General features: G+C 43.1%; 1 protein-coding gene across 4 annotated transcripts in view; it reads left to right on the top strand.

Annotated features, from left to right (window-relative positions):
- The window catches only part of SGCD (sarcoglycan delta), a 607,498-nt gene that overhangs the window by 172,194 nt on the left and 418,403 nt on the right, over nucleotides 1-16,901 (top strand). The window contains exon 3 of one of the 4 annotated variants that reach the window (XM_056517168.1): nucleotides 16,223-16,385. The exons of the other annotated variants lie outside the window; for them this stretch is intronic. The gene's annotated coding sequence lies outside the window, so the exon portion shown is untranslated. The remainder of the gene's footprint in view (nucleotides 1-16,222; nucleotides 16,386-16,901) is intronic. 4 annotated transcript variants of the gene reach the window in all.

Here is a 16,901-nt window from a genome sequence, read left to right on the forward strand (position 1 = left end):
AACAAGATGGACAGAACTTTTACTTTATGGCCTGGCCGATGCAGCTCTCAAAGAAGTCCTTCCAGGATTAACCCTGTCTTTTCTAGGGTGCTCAAGAAAATCTCATAGCATAGACAACATTTTATTGCTTTCTTTGCAGCAAAGGCGCCATCTCATCATTACGAGCTGTTTATGAATAAAATCTCCCAGTGCTCATTATTCAGCTCCTGCTGGTGACAACCCCATACCTTAACAGATACAAGAACCTGACTGCGGAATATACAGGAGGTGTATATCACACAGTAGAGTGTGGGAGCCGATGAGCTCCTTCCTAGTCTTTCTGCTTATTTTCTTTCAGGATAATAAAGTATCTAATGGAGCAAGAACACAGATGAAATTCTATTTGCCTCCAGACCCAGCTGTTATAATAGATGCCTGCAGCTTTTTTTTTAGAAAATAGAACTTGAAGAAAGGTAAAGGGTTAATCATTTTCATAGTCAGGACCATGGACAGCGCCGCATTCCAAAAAATCTGCATACTATGCCGGTAGCGGTTTTATAGAGGGATAGCAACTTAGCCACAGGGTCATCATGTCACTTCAAAATCACCAAATTTACCAAATTTTATATATTTTTTATATTATATTTTATGAAAGCTTCTTGTGTGATGTTAAGTTTTTCATAGACTACAAAATCCCCAAATTAATAACTGCACAAAGAAAAAGAAAGAAAGTGAAGCGCTCACCGTTCCAGGGCAGACAGATCACTTCAATGGGGTGATCCCAGGACCGGGCATGGATTCATGCAGGGAGGCGGCAGCTGGTAACCAGGGGAGCTCAGGTGTCAGGCCACAGACCGTTCCACGCCCCTAGGTGCTTCGTCAGGCCGCTGAGCGGCCTGACGAAGCGCCTAGGGGCGTGGAACGGTTCGTGGCCCGACGCCTGAGCTCTCCCTGTTACCAGCTGCCGCCTCCCTGCATGGATCCATGCCCGGTCATGGGATCACCCCATTGAAGTGATCTGTCTGCCCTGGAACGGTGAGTGCTCTGCTTTCTTTCTTTTTTTTTTGTGGAGTTATTAGTATATTCTAGGTTTCCAGCGTGTAGCGCTCACCTGGTTTTCCATCACATGCACCTGAGTTAGTCTTCCTTGAGGGATATACACAGCAATTACACTACGCGGTGGTGCTGGCATCTTTCGTATCCTTTGTGAATTGTGTGAAAATCCCCAAATTGTTGCCCCCATATCACTACCCCATGCCCATGAAAATTATAGTTGTTTTAAGTATCTTTTGGAAAACCTCAACAAGGTTCTGAGAAATCGATGAGTTCTGCAAAACCTAGGTTGTATTTCTGTTTTGCGAGTTGTCTCGAATGCTATAGCATACAACTGTATCCACCATTCCAGTGGTGGTACCTTGCATCCTCTCAGAGGTTGCGCCATGTTGATTGGTAACCATTGTGTACCAATGATCTCGCTGGCACTCGCTGGGACTGAAAGGGGGGGAAATCTGACAATTTGAACCTCTATGCTGGGTGACCCATGCATATCATACCATATACTAGCAGGAGTGTGTGGCCCGATATGGACCTCTGGTATTATCCACATATGGTAATCTTTTTATCAATATTATTAGCATTGTGATCTGTATGTTTTTATTTTTTTGAGAATCCTGTGTCTGTGATCCTCCGATGAACCCCTATGTTTTGATCCTCGTGGTGAAACACGTCAGGATTGTTTATGATATTATGATACAGTAGTTTGTTTTGTGGGGGTTACAATATCAGGTTAGAGGCAGCAGTATTAGCTACGGCACCCCTATACTATGGTTGCTCATCATAGCAAAATGTGGCACCCCTTACCATCTTGGCTCTGTTGCCATGCAACGTGATGCTTACTGCTGGGCTGCTTTTGACGAAGGCCTGTTCCTGTGGTATTTTTCTTCATTTGTTTGTCTTGATCTTTTATTAGTTTGTTACTGTCCTTGATTCCATTCCATTCTCCTGGCATTGACCAGCCTGTTCCTGAACTATGCCTACACCTAGTTTCATGGAGTCTTGTTCCTTGCTGATCTCTTGGTCTTGATCCGACTCCATGAATGCACCTATGGCTGTTTTTAGTGCATATAGACTGACTAAACAAAGAATGAGAAACACTTTTTCAGTCTGATTTTGTACAAATGCCTCACGGTCTGAGGCATTTGTTCGTGTGGAATCAGCTCTCACCGGAAAAGGCAAATTTTGCCATTTTGATAATTGCTATTGATATACTCTACAAGGATTCAATAGAATTGTTGTGATATCCAGGGATGAGCCAACCATTTATTACTTGCGCTCGAATAGAACCTGGCATAGAGCAAGTAACTGGGCTGACGTTATAGACCTTGAAATGACTCACTCATTGCTAAAGGAGAAGAGAACGTGATTTATAGTCGACAATTCAGGATAATGTGTTAGCATAATGACCGACTGGGAGAGAAAAGGATATAAAATCAGTGGAATTGTCGCTTTGTGATGTCACATGCAAATGTGTTTATGTGTTTGCGAAAATAATTTTTGGCCTCTGTCATGATGTATTCATCAATTGAATTCATTGCATAGAGGGAAATAGGCTGCGCATAGGCAAAGTATACATGGTACCTTTATTAGAGATTATCCACGTAATAGAGGCAGATGTCATGACACAATCTAATTCTATGCTTGTCAGACTTCCAAAATGTTTCATTTCATTTATATTGTATTTCTGTATGTGGATTATGGGTGCCATTGTGAAATCTTCAATGAGACCCTCTTTTTTTTTTTAATTGGTGACAATGGGTGCCATGTGTTTTGTGTGCGGCTAATGCATTGTCAATGGATACTATTGATAACCTCCTTGTCTTCTCATGAATGTTGGAAGCTTCATTATCAGTGATGATATTGGGCGATATTATTATGTCTCCTCTGAGTCCATTTCTTCTCATGTACATAAGATATCAATAAGTGTACTGCTGCCCACTGCCGATCTACTGCTGCCCACTGCCCACTGCCGATCTACTGCTTCCCACTGCCGATCTATTGCTGCCCCCTGGCAATCTACTGCTGCCCACTGCCGATCTACTACTGCCCACTGCCGATCTAATGCTGCCCACTGCCCACTGCCGATCTATTGCTGCCCCCTGGCAATCTACTGCTGCCCGCTGGCAATCTGCTTTTGCCCACTGCCGATCCACTGCTGCCCACTGCGATCTACTGCTGCCCACTGCCAATCTACTACTGCCCGCTGGTAATCTACTGTTGCCCACTGCCGATCTACTGCTGCCCACTGCCGATCTACTGCTGCCCGCTGGCAATCTACTGTTGCCCACTGCCGATCTACTGCTGCCCGCTGCCGATCCATGGCTGATCTCCTACTGCTTTGCACCAATTGTTCCTTGGGTTGTGCACATGCACTGGCGTTTGCCTCCTTAAAGGGCCGGTGCACACCAGTGGACCTTGAACCCTTTCCAATACTCTGAGTGAGCAAAAATTTAATTTTTATCCTGTAAATCTAAAACAGTGTCTTATTTGGCATGTCTTTTTGTTTGTCACCTATTCTGACCTCAGTCTGTCTACCAAGTAGAACTAAATGCCATAACCTGTTCACCATCCAACTATGATTCTTGCTCACAGCCTTATGACTGCATTTAAAGGAGTTCACTAAGCTAAAACTTTTAACCCCCGCTGTGCCCGGGCTGTAAAACTATACATAATAAACTTTCACTTACCTGCCTACGATCCCCCGTTGTTCCGATATCGCCGTCCCGTTCTCCGGTCCCGGTCTCTTCCACTTCCTGCGGGTCGGTGACTTCACTCTGCGCTCAGCCTATCAGCGGCCACAGCAATGTCCCGTCACGGCCGCTGAAAGGCTGAGCGCAGAGTGAAGTCACTGACCCGCAGGAAGAAGAAGCTGACATGGACCGGAGCACGGGCGGAGATATAGGAACAACAGGGGATCGTAGGCAGGTAAGTGAAAGTTTATTATGTATAGTTTTACAGCCCGGGCACAGCGGGGGTTAAAAGTTTTAGCTTAGTGAACTCCTTTAAATGCAGTCATAAGGATTAAGATTTTTTAAATAGAAGTAATTAACAAATCTGTTTAACTTTCTGGCACCAGTCGATTTAAGAATTTTTTTTTCCCACCAGAGTACCTCTGGAGTAGCCCTGAGCCACAATTGAAGCAGGTCCACATCTCTAGTTGGCCTTAAGACAAAATGCTGTCGGTGAAGTCAGTGGAAAAAAATGTTTAAAGGATAAAAGACAAATGGTCCAATGAAATGTTGCTGTCATACACTGCGCTCCCTGAATCCCCTGCCGGCGGGGCTGGGATTCGCATCGCCGGACGCGCCCGCCTGCGTGTCCCAGCCCTTCACTCACCATGCTCTGCTTTGTCTTAGCTCCGACACGAGCGTCCCCGTCTCCTAGGGCGCGTGTGCCGGAGCTATGAAATTTAAAGGGCCAGTATGCCCATAATTAGTTGTTGCACCTGACACCACATTATAAGTCCCTGCACCTCCCACACTTCCCTGCCGGATCTTCAGTGCCCCTAGCCTGACATAAAGCGACCCATATAGCCTGTTAGTCTTACCCGTATATCCAGACCTTCCGCTAAGTTATTTGACTCTGCACCTTTGCCGCCTACCTTGACCATCTGCTAAGTTTGACTACGCTACTGCCTCATCCTTTGGTACCTCGCCTAGCCCAGCTACCTGTGTGGTCGAGCCGTGTCGGGGGTAGCAACCTGGGTGTCGCCTGCCGCAGCAAGCCCATCCTGCCTTGCGGCGGGCTCTGGTGAAGACCAGCGGCACCTTAGACTCCACTCCCCGATACAGTCCGAGTCATAAGCCACACAGGTTAGAGGATCCACATCCAGCTTTGTTACAGTTGCTCTTTATTGACGTAATAATAAAAACTCTATACACAGGAACATGTCATACAGGCTTATAGATAGCCCTTAGTCATAGCAGTTTCGAAAAAATATTATATTAAATATTATATTAAATAAATAATATATTAAAATATTATATTAAATATTATATATTAAATATTATATTATTTTAAAAAGTTTTTTTGAAATGTGTAATATTCCCCTAAAATACTGCATAGTGTATATGCAATTTAGGCATACCTCCCAATATTTGTATATCCACCATATGCTAAATCATAGAATGTTGTAATACCTTTTTTATTGAACAGTAATTTGTAGAGACATGTTCATCATACAACTAGATATTTGCTAAATCAAATGTAAAAACTAGCACCCATAGGCTCTTGCATATTGTATCTGTATTATTGTTTCTTTCTGACTATAAAAATAATTAAAAAGTAGAAGCTTAAAGAAAAACTAAAAATGGGTCCACGGCATCCAGGATCTTTTCAATGCGAATTGCAAAAGGCCAAAAGATTTAAATTTGTTTGCAAAGTTGGGCATACATATGCGTTGGCCAAACACGCCAATTTCAATTGGACCAACCATCCATGTAATGTGTATAGTGGCCTCCTCACTCTTCCTGGATGGCAGATTTTGGAGAAAAAAAGGGTCAGGGAGTTGCTATTCAGCTGTCCAATCCTTTTCTACTCAGATAGATAAGCATTCACCAGAAGTGTCTAGCACTGGCAAAAAGAGATGTTCACTCAATTTGTTCAATAATATACATGAACGGTACAACTCTTTGTGTGTTATTAGTTTAACTGGATTATATTTGTCTATAATTGTGCCTTAGATAACTACATTTTATAAGCCATCAATGCATAAATCCAGTTAATTACAAAGACTTCACTTACTTTTTGTCCCTGCACTGTGGATGTTTACCTAACATGCTGTAAAAAAGAAATAAATTGGGCAAAAGTTTGTGTCTTACTATTATACAGGGTGGGCCATTTATATGGATACACCTTAATAAAATGGGAATGGTTGGTGATATTAACTTCCTGTTTGTGGCACATTAGTATATGTGAGGGGGGAAACTTTTCAAGATGGGTAGTGACCATGGCGGCCAATTTGAAGTCGGCCATTTTGAATCCAACTTTTGTTTTTTCAATAGGAAGAGGGTCATGTGACACATCAAACTTATTGGGAATTTCACAAGAAAAACAATCATGTTCTTGGTTTTAACGTAACTTTATTCTTTCATGAGTTATTTACAAGTTTCTGACCACTTATAAAATGTGTTCAATGTGCTGGCCATTGTGTTGGATTGTCAATGCAACCCTCTTCTCCCACTCTTCACACACTGATAGCAACACCGCAGGAGAAATGCTAGCACAGGCTTCCAGTAACCGTATACACTGCTATATACTACTATATACACCGCAGGAGAAATGCTAGCACAGGATTCCAGTATCCGTATACACTGCTATATACTACTATATACACCGCAGGAGAAATGCTAGCACAGGCTTCCAGTATCTGTAGTTTCAGGTGCTGCACATCTCGTATCTTCACAGCATAGACAATTGCCTTCAGATGACCCCAAAGATAAAAGTCTAAGGGGGTCAGATCGGGAGACCTTGGGGGCCATTCAACTGGCCCACGATGACCAATCCACTTTCCAGGAAACTGTTCATCTAGGAATGCTCGGACCTGACACCCATAATGTGGTGGTCACCATCTTGCTGGAAAAACTCAGGGAACGTTCCAGCTTCAGTGCAAAAAGAGGGAAACACATCATCATGTAGCAATTTCCCATATCCAGTGGCCTTGAGGTTTCCATTGATGAAGAATGGCCCACTATCTTTGTACCCCATGTACCACACCATACCATCAATTTTTGTGTTCCAACAGTCTTGGAGGGATCTATTCAATGTGGGTAAGTGTCAGACCAATAGCGGTGGTTTTGTTTGTTAACTTCACCATTCACATAAAAGTTTGCCTCATCACTGAACAAAATCTTCTGCACAAACTGAGGGTCCTGTTCCAATTTTTGTTTTGCCCATTCAGCAAATTCAGTGCGCCAATCTGGGTCATCCTCGTTGAGATGCTGCAGTAGCTGGAGTTTGTAAGGGTGTCATTTGGGAGTAGCTAATATCCACCGAAGGGATGTTCGACTAATGCCACTCTCCAGTGACATGCGGCGAGTGCTACGCTGTGGGCTCTGGCTGAATGAAGCTAGGACAGCCACTGATGTTTCTTCATTAGTGACAGATTTCATGCGTCCACTTTTTGGCAAATCCAACACTGAACCAGTTTCACGAAACTTAGCAAGCAGTTTTCTAACTGTAGCATGGGAGATGGGTGGTCTCGTAGAGTGTCTTGCATTGAAATCTGCTGCAATGCGTTAACCAGACATCAACATAATTTCTATCCGCTCCTCACATGTTAACCTCGACGACATGTCAATGGCTGTAAACAAAGAGAAACTTGTAAATAACTCATGAAAGAATAAAGTTACGTTAAAACCAAGCACATCATTGTTTTTCTTGTGAAATTCCCAATAAGTTTTATGTGTCACATGACCCTCTTCCTATTGAAAAAACAAAAGTTGCCGACTTCAAAATGGCCGCCATGGTTACCACCCATAATATCACCAACCATTCCCATTTTATTAAGGTGTATCCATATAAATGGCCCACCCTGTAGTTGGATTCCTTTTGTCTGTCATTGTGACTTTGATGACAATTGGACCCCATTTTATCAGTATTCTATGCACAAATCCATGTAATTACAAAGAGTTCATTTACTTTTTCTCCCTGCGCTGTGGACGTTTACTCAATTTGCTCAAAAAGGCATGAATGGTACAACCGTTATGTGTTAGTAGCTTAGTTTATGAGCGTGCAGGGTTTAAAGGAGTACTGTAGTGGAAAATAACTTATCCCCTATCCTTTGGATAGGGGATAAGTTATTTTCCACTACAGTACTCCTTTAAAGGGGTATTTAGAAATCTTAACCCTTCCAGTACTTAGCTGCTGTATGCTCCAGAGGAAGTTCTTTTCTTTTTTAATTTCCTTTCTGTCTGACCACAGTGCTCTCAGCTGACACCTCTGTCCATTTTAAGAACCGTCCAGAGTAGTAGCAAATCCCCATAGAAAACATATCCTGCTCTGTACAGTTTCTAAAATGGACAGAGGTGTCAGCAGAGAGCACTGGGGTCTTACAGAAAATAAATTCAAAATGAAAAGTATTTCCTGTGGAATATACAACAATATTAAAAAATCTTAATCCTTCAGTACTTTTTAGCTGCCGAAGTTGAGTTGTTCTTTTCTGTCTAAGTGCTCTCTGATGTCACCTGTCTCGGGAACCGCCCAGTTTAGAAGCAAATCCCCATAGCAAACCTATTCTACTCTGTGCAGTTCCCGAGACAAGCAGAGATGTCAGCAGAGAGCACTGTTGTCAGAGAGAAAAGAACAAGTCAACTTCAGCAGCTGATAATTATAGGAAGGATTAAGATTTTTTAATAGAAATAATTTATAAATCTGTTTAACTTTCTGGAGCCAGTTGATATATATGAAAATTTTTTTTTTCCTGGATAACTCCTTGAAGAGTATAACTCCATTATGTTGGTTGGAGAATCTTAATTTGCAAATTAACCTGGATAAATGTAACATTTTCGGAGCTCTGTCTACAGGTGAGATCTATTAGCCGATAACATTTGTACTTGGTTAGCGGTATTTGCTTGTCTATGACATGATCTCCACTCCCTATTGTTTCTTACTTAGCGCCGCACTAAGTGATCAGTAAGGTGTCATCTTCTCGAACTGCACAAGTCATCTGCTCCAATACTGAAGACCGTTCCGCTCACCAGTCGGAATTAAAAGTTATCACAGTCAGCTGCACATTTATACGAGCTCAGAGATGGTGATAAAACACAATATGATAGTTCTGAGCCCTGATCCTAACAACTAGAGACAGGCAGTGTCTGGGACCAATAGACTACTTAAAAAAAGAAAATCTAAGATGCAATTACGTGCGCTGTACCAAAGTATGACAGATTATCGACTTTTAACTGAGCAGGGGCTAAAAATATTGTGACAGCCAAGAAGGGATGGATGGGAAACTGGTGCCGTAAAGGCCCACTTGGGGATGAGGACAACCCCATTGGGTCTCATTATGAATGTAATCAGGGAGCAATCCAACCAGAATAGTGTTAGATATCTATGTATCAGTTTATATTTATATTTTAAAAAAATATATATTTTACAACCAGTAAACATTCCAATTAAAGGGGTACTCCGCTGCTCAGCGTTTGGAACAAACGGTTCCGAACGCTGGAGCCGGCGCCGGCAGCTCGTGACGTCATAGCCCGCCCCCCTCATGACGTCACGCCCAGCCCTCTCAATGCAAGTCTATGGGAGGGGGCGTGACAGCCGTCACGCCCCCTCCCATAGACTTGCATTGAGAGGGCTGGGCGTGACGTCATGAGGGGGTGGGGCTATGACGTCACGAGCTGCCGGCGCCGGCTCCAGCGTTTGAAACAGTTTGGAGCAGCGGAGTACCCCTTTAAGTGCCAAGGTAGAAGGATGAATTTACATTTAGTAGATTTGTTTGCAATTTTATACATCTAAATTAGTTGATTTGGCGCACGGAAATGGATTTCCACACGTTCTACTGAGTCAAAGAAATATTTGCAATGCATCTGCCACATGCAGATTTTCCCTAAGACAACATAGTTTTATGTACAGAATAGGTGAGTCACGTTACAGTAAGGGTACAGGGGTACATTAAAGGGGTTATTCAGGAAAAAACTTTTATATATATATATATATATATATATATATATATATATATATATATATATCAACTGGCTCCAGAAAGTTAAACAGATTTGTGAATTACTTCTATTAAAAAAAATCTTCATCCTTTCAGTACTTATGAGCTTCTGAACTTGAGTTGTTCTTTTCTTTCCAAGTGCTCTCTGATGACACATGTCTCGGAAACAGCACAGTTTAGAAGCAAATCCCCATAGCAAACCTCTTCTACTCCCGAGACAAGTAGAGATGTCAGCAGAAAGCACTATGGCCAGACAGAAAAGAACAACTCAACTTCAGCAGCTGATAATTATTGGAAGGATTAAGATTTTTTAATAGAAGTCATTTACAAATCTGTTTAACTTTCTGGAGCCAGAGGAAGCTCGCTAGCCGAGTGAAACAGAATCTGTCGCCTGTTTGTGTACCCCCCCACGTCGATCCCTCTCTCCCCTCTACGTTTTAAAGGTTGTGAGTATTCTGCAATAAAGAAAGAATTTTAGATAGAAGATTGGTGAGTGCCGGTTTTTATTCATTATCCTTGGATTAAGCAGTTTGCTATATAAAAGAGCGTTGGCTTGACCTGGCTTAGGATGTTTGGGTGGGCCAACTAGACCACGAGCCATGACATCCATGATTGGGCCATCCCACCTTCAAATACAGTTAAAAATTTATGGGACATTTGGTCCCATGGGCAAATGTTCTCTGAAGGTCCTTATCGAGTCCACTCTGATGTGGTTCCCACCGAGCATTGTTTAGTCCTGACATGATAGAAATCGGGTAAGATTGAAGGCCGCTTGCTGATACTAGGACACAACTTGTTACTGCTCCATCACACTTGTGAGATGAGCTTTGTTGATGGCTTTGCCCTTTATTGCTGATGAGACATTTCTTTTATGCAAATCGGAAACATGACTGACTGTAAAGCCGGAGAGATGACAGTTCCTTAATATAATGTGCTACCTCCAAATGTCTCCACGTGGCATCACATGCATGCCCTTCCTAATATGCAATTCTGCTAACACTGCGCTTCACTTCTCCCATCTGCTCTACTATAACCCTACGTATGTTTAGGCATGTGAATATAACTTACATTTTTTTGCTATCTATATTATATTTTCTACGTGTGGAAGCAATTACTGTAGCAACATTTAATGCAACATTCTGAATTTCCAGTCCTTATAGAGGTTGCTACTTTGTGCTGTAACACTCTTTGAGTCCCAGTGTCTTATTTTAGGCTGCACACATAACACCATAGACCTTTCACATACCTCCAGCCAGAAGATGTGTCAGCTGAGAATTAATGTTACACCACCAGGGAAGCCCCTTATTCTTTTACATTTGTACTGACTCTTACGGGGACACTACCTCACCTTTCCGTGACATTGCACTAGCTTTAACCCCTTAAGGACCAAGCCCATTTTCACCTTAAAGGACAACTGTAGTGGTACACTTTTATATATGCCCGTGCCTCAAAAATAAACAAAATACACTCATACATAACCTTCCTACGAGCCCTCGTTGGTCCGGCACATGCCTCAAGGTCCGGCAGTGCTGACGTCATTCCACTTCCTGGAGACGGGACGGGGGTGAACCCACTGTCATGTAAGAAGCCGGCCAGAGCTCCTTAGATGACAGTGGGCTCAGCCTATCACCAGCCGGGGCGGGACATTGCTATGGCCGGTGATACGCCGACGGCTCTGCGACATCCCCATCCCCAAGAAGTGGAAGGACGTCAGCCGGCTCGTAGGAAGGTATGTATGAGTTTAATTTGTTTATTTATGAGGCCCGGGCACTGGCATATATAAAAGTGTACCACTACAGTAGTACTTTAAGGGCCAGGCCAATTTTATTTTAGCTTTCTCGTTTTTTCCTCCTCGCCTTCTAAAATCCATAACTCTTTTATATTTCCATCTACAGACCCATATAAGGGCTTGTTTTTTGCGTGGCCAATTGCACTTTGTAATGAAACCTCTAATTTTACCATAAAATATACAGCGAATACCCAAAAATATTTTTTGGGGGAGGAAGTTTTAATGAAAACCATAATTTTGCACATTTTGGAGGGTTTCGTTTTCACACTGTACAATTTATGGTAAAAATGACATGTGTTCTTTATTCTGTGGGTCAATACGATTAAAATGATACCCATGGCTAGATACTTTTATATTTTTGCACCGCTTAAAAAAAATCTAAAACTTTTTGTCCAAATTCAGTAATCTAAAATCGCCCTATTTTGACCACCTATAACTTGTTAATTTTTCTATATATAGGGCGGTATGAGGTCTCATTTTTTGTGGCATCATCTGTACTTTTTATCGATACAACATTTGCATATATAAAACTTTTACATCATTTTTTATTAATTTTTTGGGGAATAAAATGTGAAAAATAAAACTGCATTTTTGGACATTTTTTTATTTTTTATGTTTATGACGTTCACCGTACGGGATCATTAACATTATATTTTGATAGTTCGGACATTTACGCACACGGTAATATCAAATATGTTTATTAAAACAATGGAAAAAACTGATCATTTTTATTGGGGGAGGGGATTTTTTTATTTATTTTTAAGTTTTTCAAGTTTCTTTTTACATTTTTTATGTCCCCATAGGGGACTATCTATGACAATCATTTGATTGCTAATACTGTTCAGTGCTATGCATAGGACATAGCACTGATCAGTATTATCGGCTATCTCCTGCTCTGGTCTGCTCGATCTCATACCAGAGCAGGAGACGCTGGGAGATGGACAGAGGCAGGTGAGGGGACCTCTGTCCGCCATTACAGATGATTGGATCGCCACGGAAGCGCTGCGGGCGATCCGATTATCTATTTTAACATGCACATTGCCGCAGATGCCGTGATATGTACTGATCTGAGGGGTTAATGGCGGACATCTGTGCGATCGCAGAACCTGTTGTATATGACGCGAGCAACGCTCCGATGCTCGCGGTCAGACACAGGACGTAAATGTACCGCCAAATCAGGACGTACATTTATGTCCGTGGTCATTAAGGGGTTAATATCATTCAAAGCTGCAAGCTTAGCAGCAGCCTCTATAGTATGCAGTACCCCCAAAAGTACTTAGCAGTTCTCCAGGGGGTACCTAAAACAAAATCAGTAATGGCAGCGGCAACCACTGGTCACTGGCCAGGGCCACTTTAAAAGACATAGTAGGCTGAGGTCACTGCAGTGAGAAGCACAGAAGTAGGACAGCAGGGAAGAAGCGCGGGGACCGGGCTACAGTGGGCAGTAACTACTACTAGCTCTGGTGCTCCACTGCTACTGCGGACCAGGGACCTTCTGCTATGAGCCATAGCAATAGATCTCCAGACCGGAGGAGTAGTGGAGCACCAAAGCGGGGCAGTATGGGGACCTACAACTATAGGGGCATTTTGGGGGCCTAAAACTATATATGGGGACAGTTTTGGGGCCTATAGCTATATTTGGTTCTGTGAAGAAGTCTTGTCCGGGAGAAATCTTAATGTCGGTCTAGGGCAGATTGTAAAGAAAAGGAAAAAATAACCAACTCCGATCAAGGAAGACGTCATCTGTGAATCGGGGGACTTGGGAGATAGGGAGGGCAGCAGGGGGCCTGGGGAGGGGATATGGAGTACAGAATAGCATATGAAACTATACTGTCTGACCACAGTGCTCTCTGCTGTCACCTCTGTCCGTCTCAGGAACTGTCCAGAGCAGAAGAGGTTTGCTATGGGGATTTGTTCCTGCTCTGAACAGTTCCTAATATGGACAGAGGTGTCAGCAGAGAGCACTGTGGTCAGACTGGAAAGAACTACACAACTTACTCTAGAGCATACAGCAGCTGATAAGTACTGGAAGGATTAAGATTTTTAAATAGAAGAAATTTACAAATCTGTTCAACTTTCTGGCACTGGAGTACCCCTTTAAGATGGTGGAGGGGGTATTTCTTTATATTTCACACTATTTTTAATAAGTTAAGAAAGTGTTTAAAGAGCTAAAACCAGCTCGAATTTACCGCCTGGATGAGGCTTCTGTCCACCTTGACATTTTCATTCATATTTAAATGGCTCAACAGCGATAAATGTGTCCCTGTCTGGGACTTGTTTGTGAACTGTGATATTTGCAAAGTCTGTTTTTAGCTTCAGAAGGTATTTTAGCACTACAGTCAGATAATGGATCGCCGACATGACTACGCAGGTGCCAGGTTACCCTATTCCCAGATTATTCCACTGGCATTAAATCAGTTTAAGGAATCTTAAAGGGGTACTCCACTGGCCAGCGTTACGAACTAAATGTTCCGAAGGCTGTTTTCGCGCTGCGGGGGTCGGCCACACCCTCGTGAAGTAACGGTCATGCCCCCTCAATGCAAGTCTATGGGAGGGGTTGTGGTTGTGGTCATGCCCCCTCCCATAGACTTGTATTTAAGGGGCATGGCTGTGACGGCATGAGGGGCGTGGCCAACCCCAGCAGCACGAAAACAGCCTTCAGAACATTTAGTTCGGAACACTTGCCAGTGGAGTACCCCATTAATGTCTTAGGATTCCTGTTCAGATTAGCAAATTCATAAGGTTTGCATGCCCTTCCCACCCAACCTTGGGATCATCAGCTAATATCTCTATGAGGGTTGCGTGTCCTTCCGACCTCACTCCAGGATCGTCATCTAATTTCACTAGGCTTTGCGTAAAGAAAGTGACAGCAGTTTACATACAGAATCATACAAGCAGAATTCACATAATAAAAGCAAATGAGAATCCGAAAGGTTCCAAAAAATTAACCAAAATCCACTTTCTGAATCCGATCCCAAAGGCACCTGGACAGCAGTGTACATAGAAGTTGTAGGGTCAACCATAACTAGTTTTGCAGTTAATGTGGAAGTGGAGAAGTATCACTGCATGTCAAGGCCTTGCTGTAACCATATTGTCACTTAAAAGGGCACTGTCATTATAATAAAAAACAAAAAAACTTTTGAAATGTCATACGGACATATGAAAAGTTTTGACCAGTTAGTAGAAAGAAGTTCGCACTTAACTCGTTCTCCCCCTATATCCCATGACCAAGATGGTCTCATTATGTAAGTCTATGGGACACCTTGCTCAAATAGACACAGAGCAGGGAGTCTCCGACTGATAAAATCTGAAATTCTACCCGTTCAGTGTAAAAAGTTGTGCCTAGTTGTACATTTCCCCTCCTATGGGATCAGGATGATGCTTTTAACTGCCACAAAGTCTATTGTATTGAGTTGTTAAATTTAAAGTAAAATTTAAGGTGTACCTGTCATATCACAGAAAAAAATATGCTTCTATATGTTACTCACTAGGTTATGCAGATGTTCCTTCATTCTGACATCCACTGGTCAGGAAGGGGCGTGTCCCAGGCAGGCACTGAGCCTGCCCTCACTCACCATGCATTCACTTCCTTCCCGAGTCTGCTGTGCTGGATATCTTCATCCAATCACTGCTCTTTAACCCCCTCCTCTCTGTTTCTATGCTTCAGTCTGATAGACAGGAAAGGTGTAAGCACAGAGCAGTGCTAGTCCTGCCCTAACTTCATGGACTTTGCCCCAGTCTCTTCTTCAACTGAGACAAAGATGATGCTTCAGCCAGACAGGATTATGTTCTGGATGTTATGTTGACCCCTAGTGGTCTTTTTTTTTTTTTTTTTTTTTTTTTTTTATAAGCCATGATATTTTTAAAAGGGAGATATCATTTTCTTAAGAAGTACAGTGGTCCCTCAACATACGATGGTAATCCGTTCCAAATGGACCATCGTTTGTTGAAACCATCATATGTTGAGGGATCCGTGCAATGTAAAGTATAGGACAGTGGTCTACAACCTGCGGACCTCTAGATGTTGCAAAACTACAACACCCAGAATGCTGGGAGTTGTAGTTTTGCAACATCTGGAGGTCCGCAGGTTAAAGACCACTGGCATAGGAAGTTGTACTCACGTGTCCCCGCCGCTCCGGACCGTCACCGCTCGTCACCTCTGCCCGGGATGTCGCCGTCCATCGCTGTCGCCGCGTCCACGAGGTGTCCCCGACGCTCCGGCAAGGCCTCTGCTTCCCCAGCATCCTCGCTCTCCGTCGCCACCATCACGTCGCTACGCACGCCGCTCCTATTGGATGACGGGACGGCATGTGCAGCGACGTGATGACGATGGAGAGCACCGACGATGCAGGGGATCCCAAAGAGGACGCGCCGGAGCCCCGAAGACAGGTAAGTGATTGTCAGCGGACCACACGGGGCACCGTAAGCGGCTATCCGGTGGCAGCTGAAGCAGTCTGCGCTGCCGGATAGCCGTTCATGCGATGGCCCCGACATACAAAAGCATCATATGTTGATGCTGCCTTCTGAGAGGCCATCGTATGTTGAAATGATCGTATGTCGGGGCCATCGTAGGTCGGGGGGGTCACTGTATATTATTAAGATTAATATTGTGCCAAGATGTACAATATATAAAAAGATTCTGAATCTGACAGTGCCAATTTAAAGTAAAATTGAAAGTATTTTTTATAAAGACTTGTACAATTCAAATTTAAATTTTACTTAAAATTTGACAGCCGAATACAATGGACCCTTGTGGAAGAAATGTATAACTAGGCAGAACATTTCCCACTGATCGGGGAGGGTTTCAGATTCCGGACCCCTGGTGATCAACTGAACGCTGGGCCGGCCTTAATCCTAACAGCGGTAGTCGGGATGAAGCAACTCCTTTAAGAGACAGTAAGCGCTTCTCACATCTCCCTTTCAGTCATTTTGATGTTTGCAATGTGAAAGAATCAGTGTCTGTCTCTTTCTTCATGTTTCGGAAGCCGCATACGCTGTCTGTCATATGGCGGTGTCATATTTATGCACACGGGGGGGGGGGGGAGATTGATCAAAACCTGTGCAGAGGAAGAGTGGTGCTGTTGCCCATAGCAACCAATCAGATTGCTTCTTTCATTTTCCACAGGCCTCTAAAGAGGCCTGTGGAAAATGAAAGAAGCAATCTGATTGGTTGCTATGGGCAACTGCACCGCTCTTCCTCTGCACAGGTTTTGATCAATCTCCCCCACTGTGTTTATCCTGGGCTAATTCAAAGTCTTCAACAAGCCATGTATTTCCACTGTTAGTTTAATATCGGCGTGTTTCTTATGCAAATGTAATCTATTATAGCGGCTGCCAACTCTATGCTAATGTATTATCTCGTGTTCATTTTAGCTGTCCTCCTCTAATGCCGTATCTTACATTGACGATTAC

This window comes from Hyla sarda, chromosome 4 (genome assembly GCF_029499605.1).
Source record: "Hyla sarda isolate aHylSar1 chromosome 4, aHylSar1.hap1, whole genome shotgun sequence".
Classification (NCBI taxonomy): Eukaryota; Metazoa; Chordata; class Amphibia; order Anura; family Hylidae; genus Hyla; species Hyla sarda.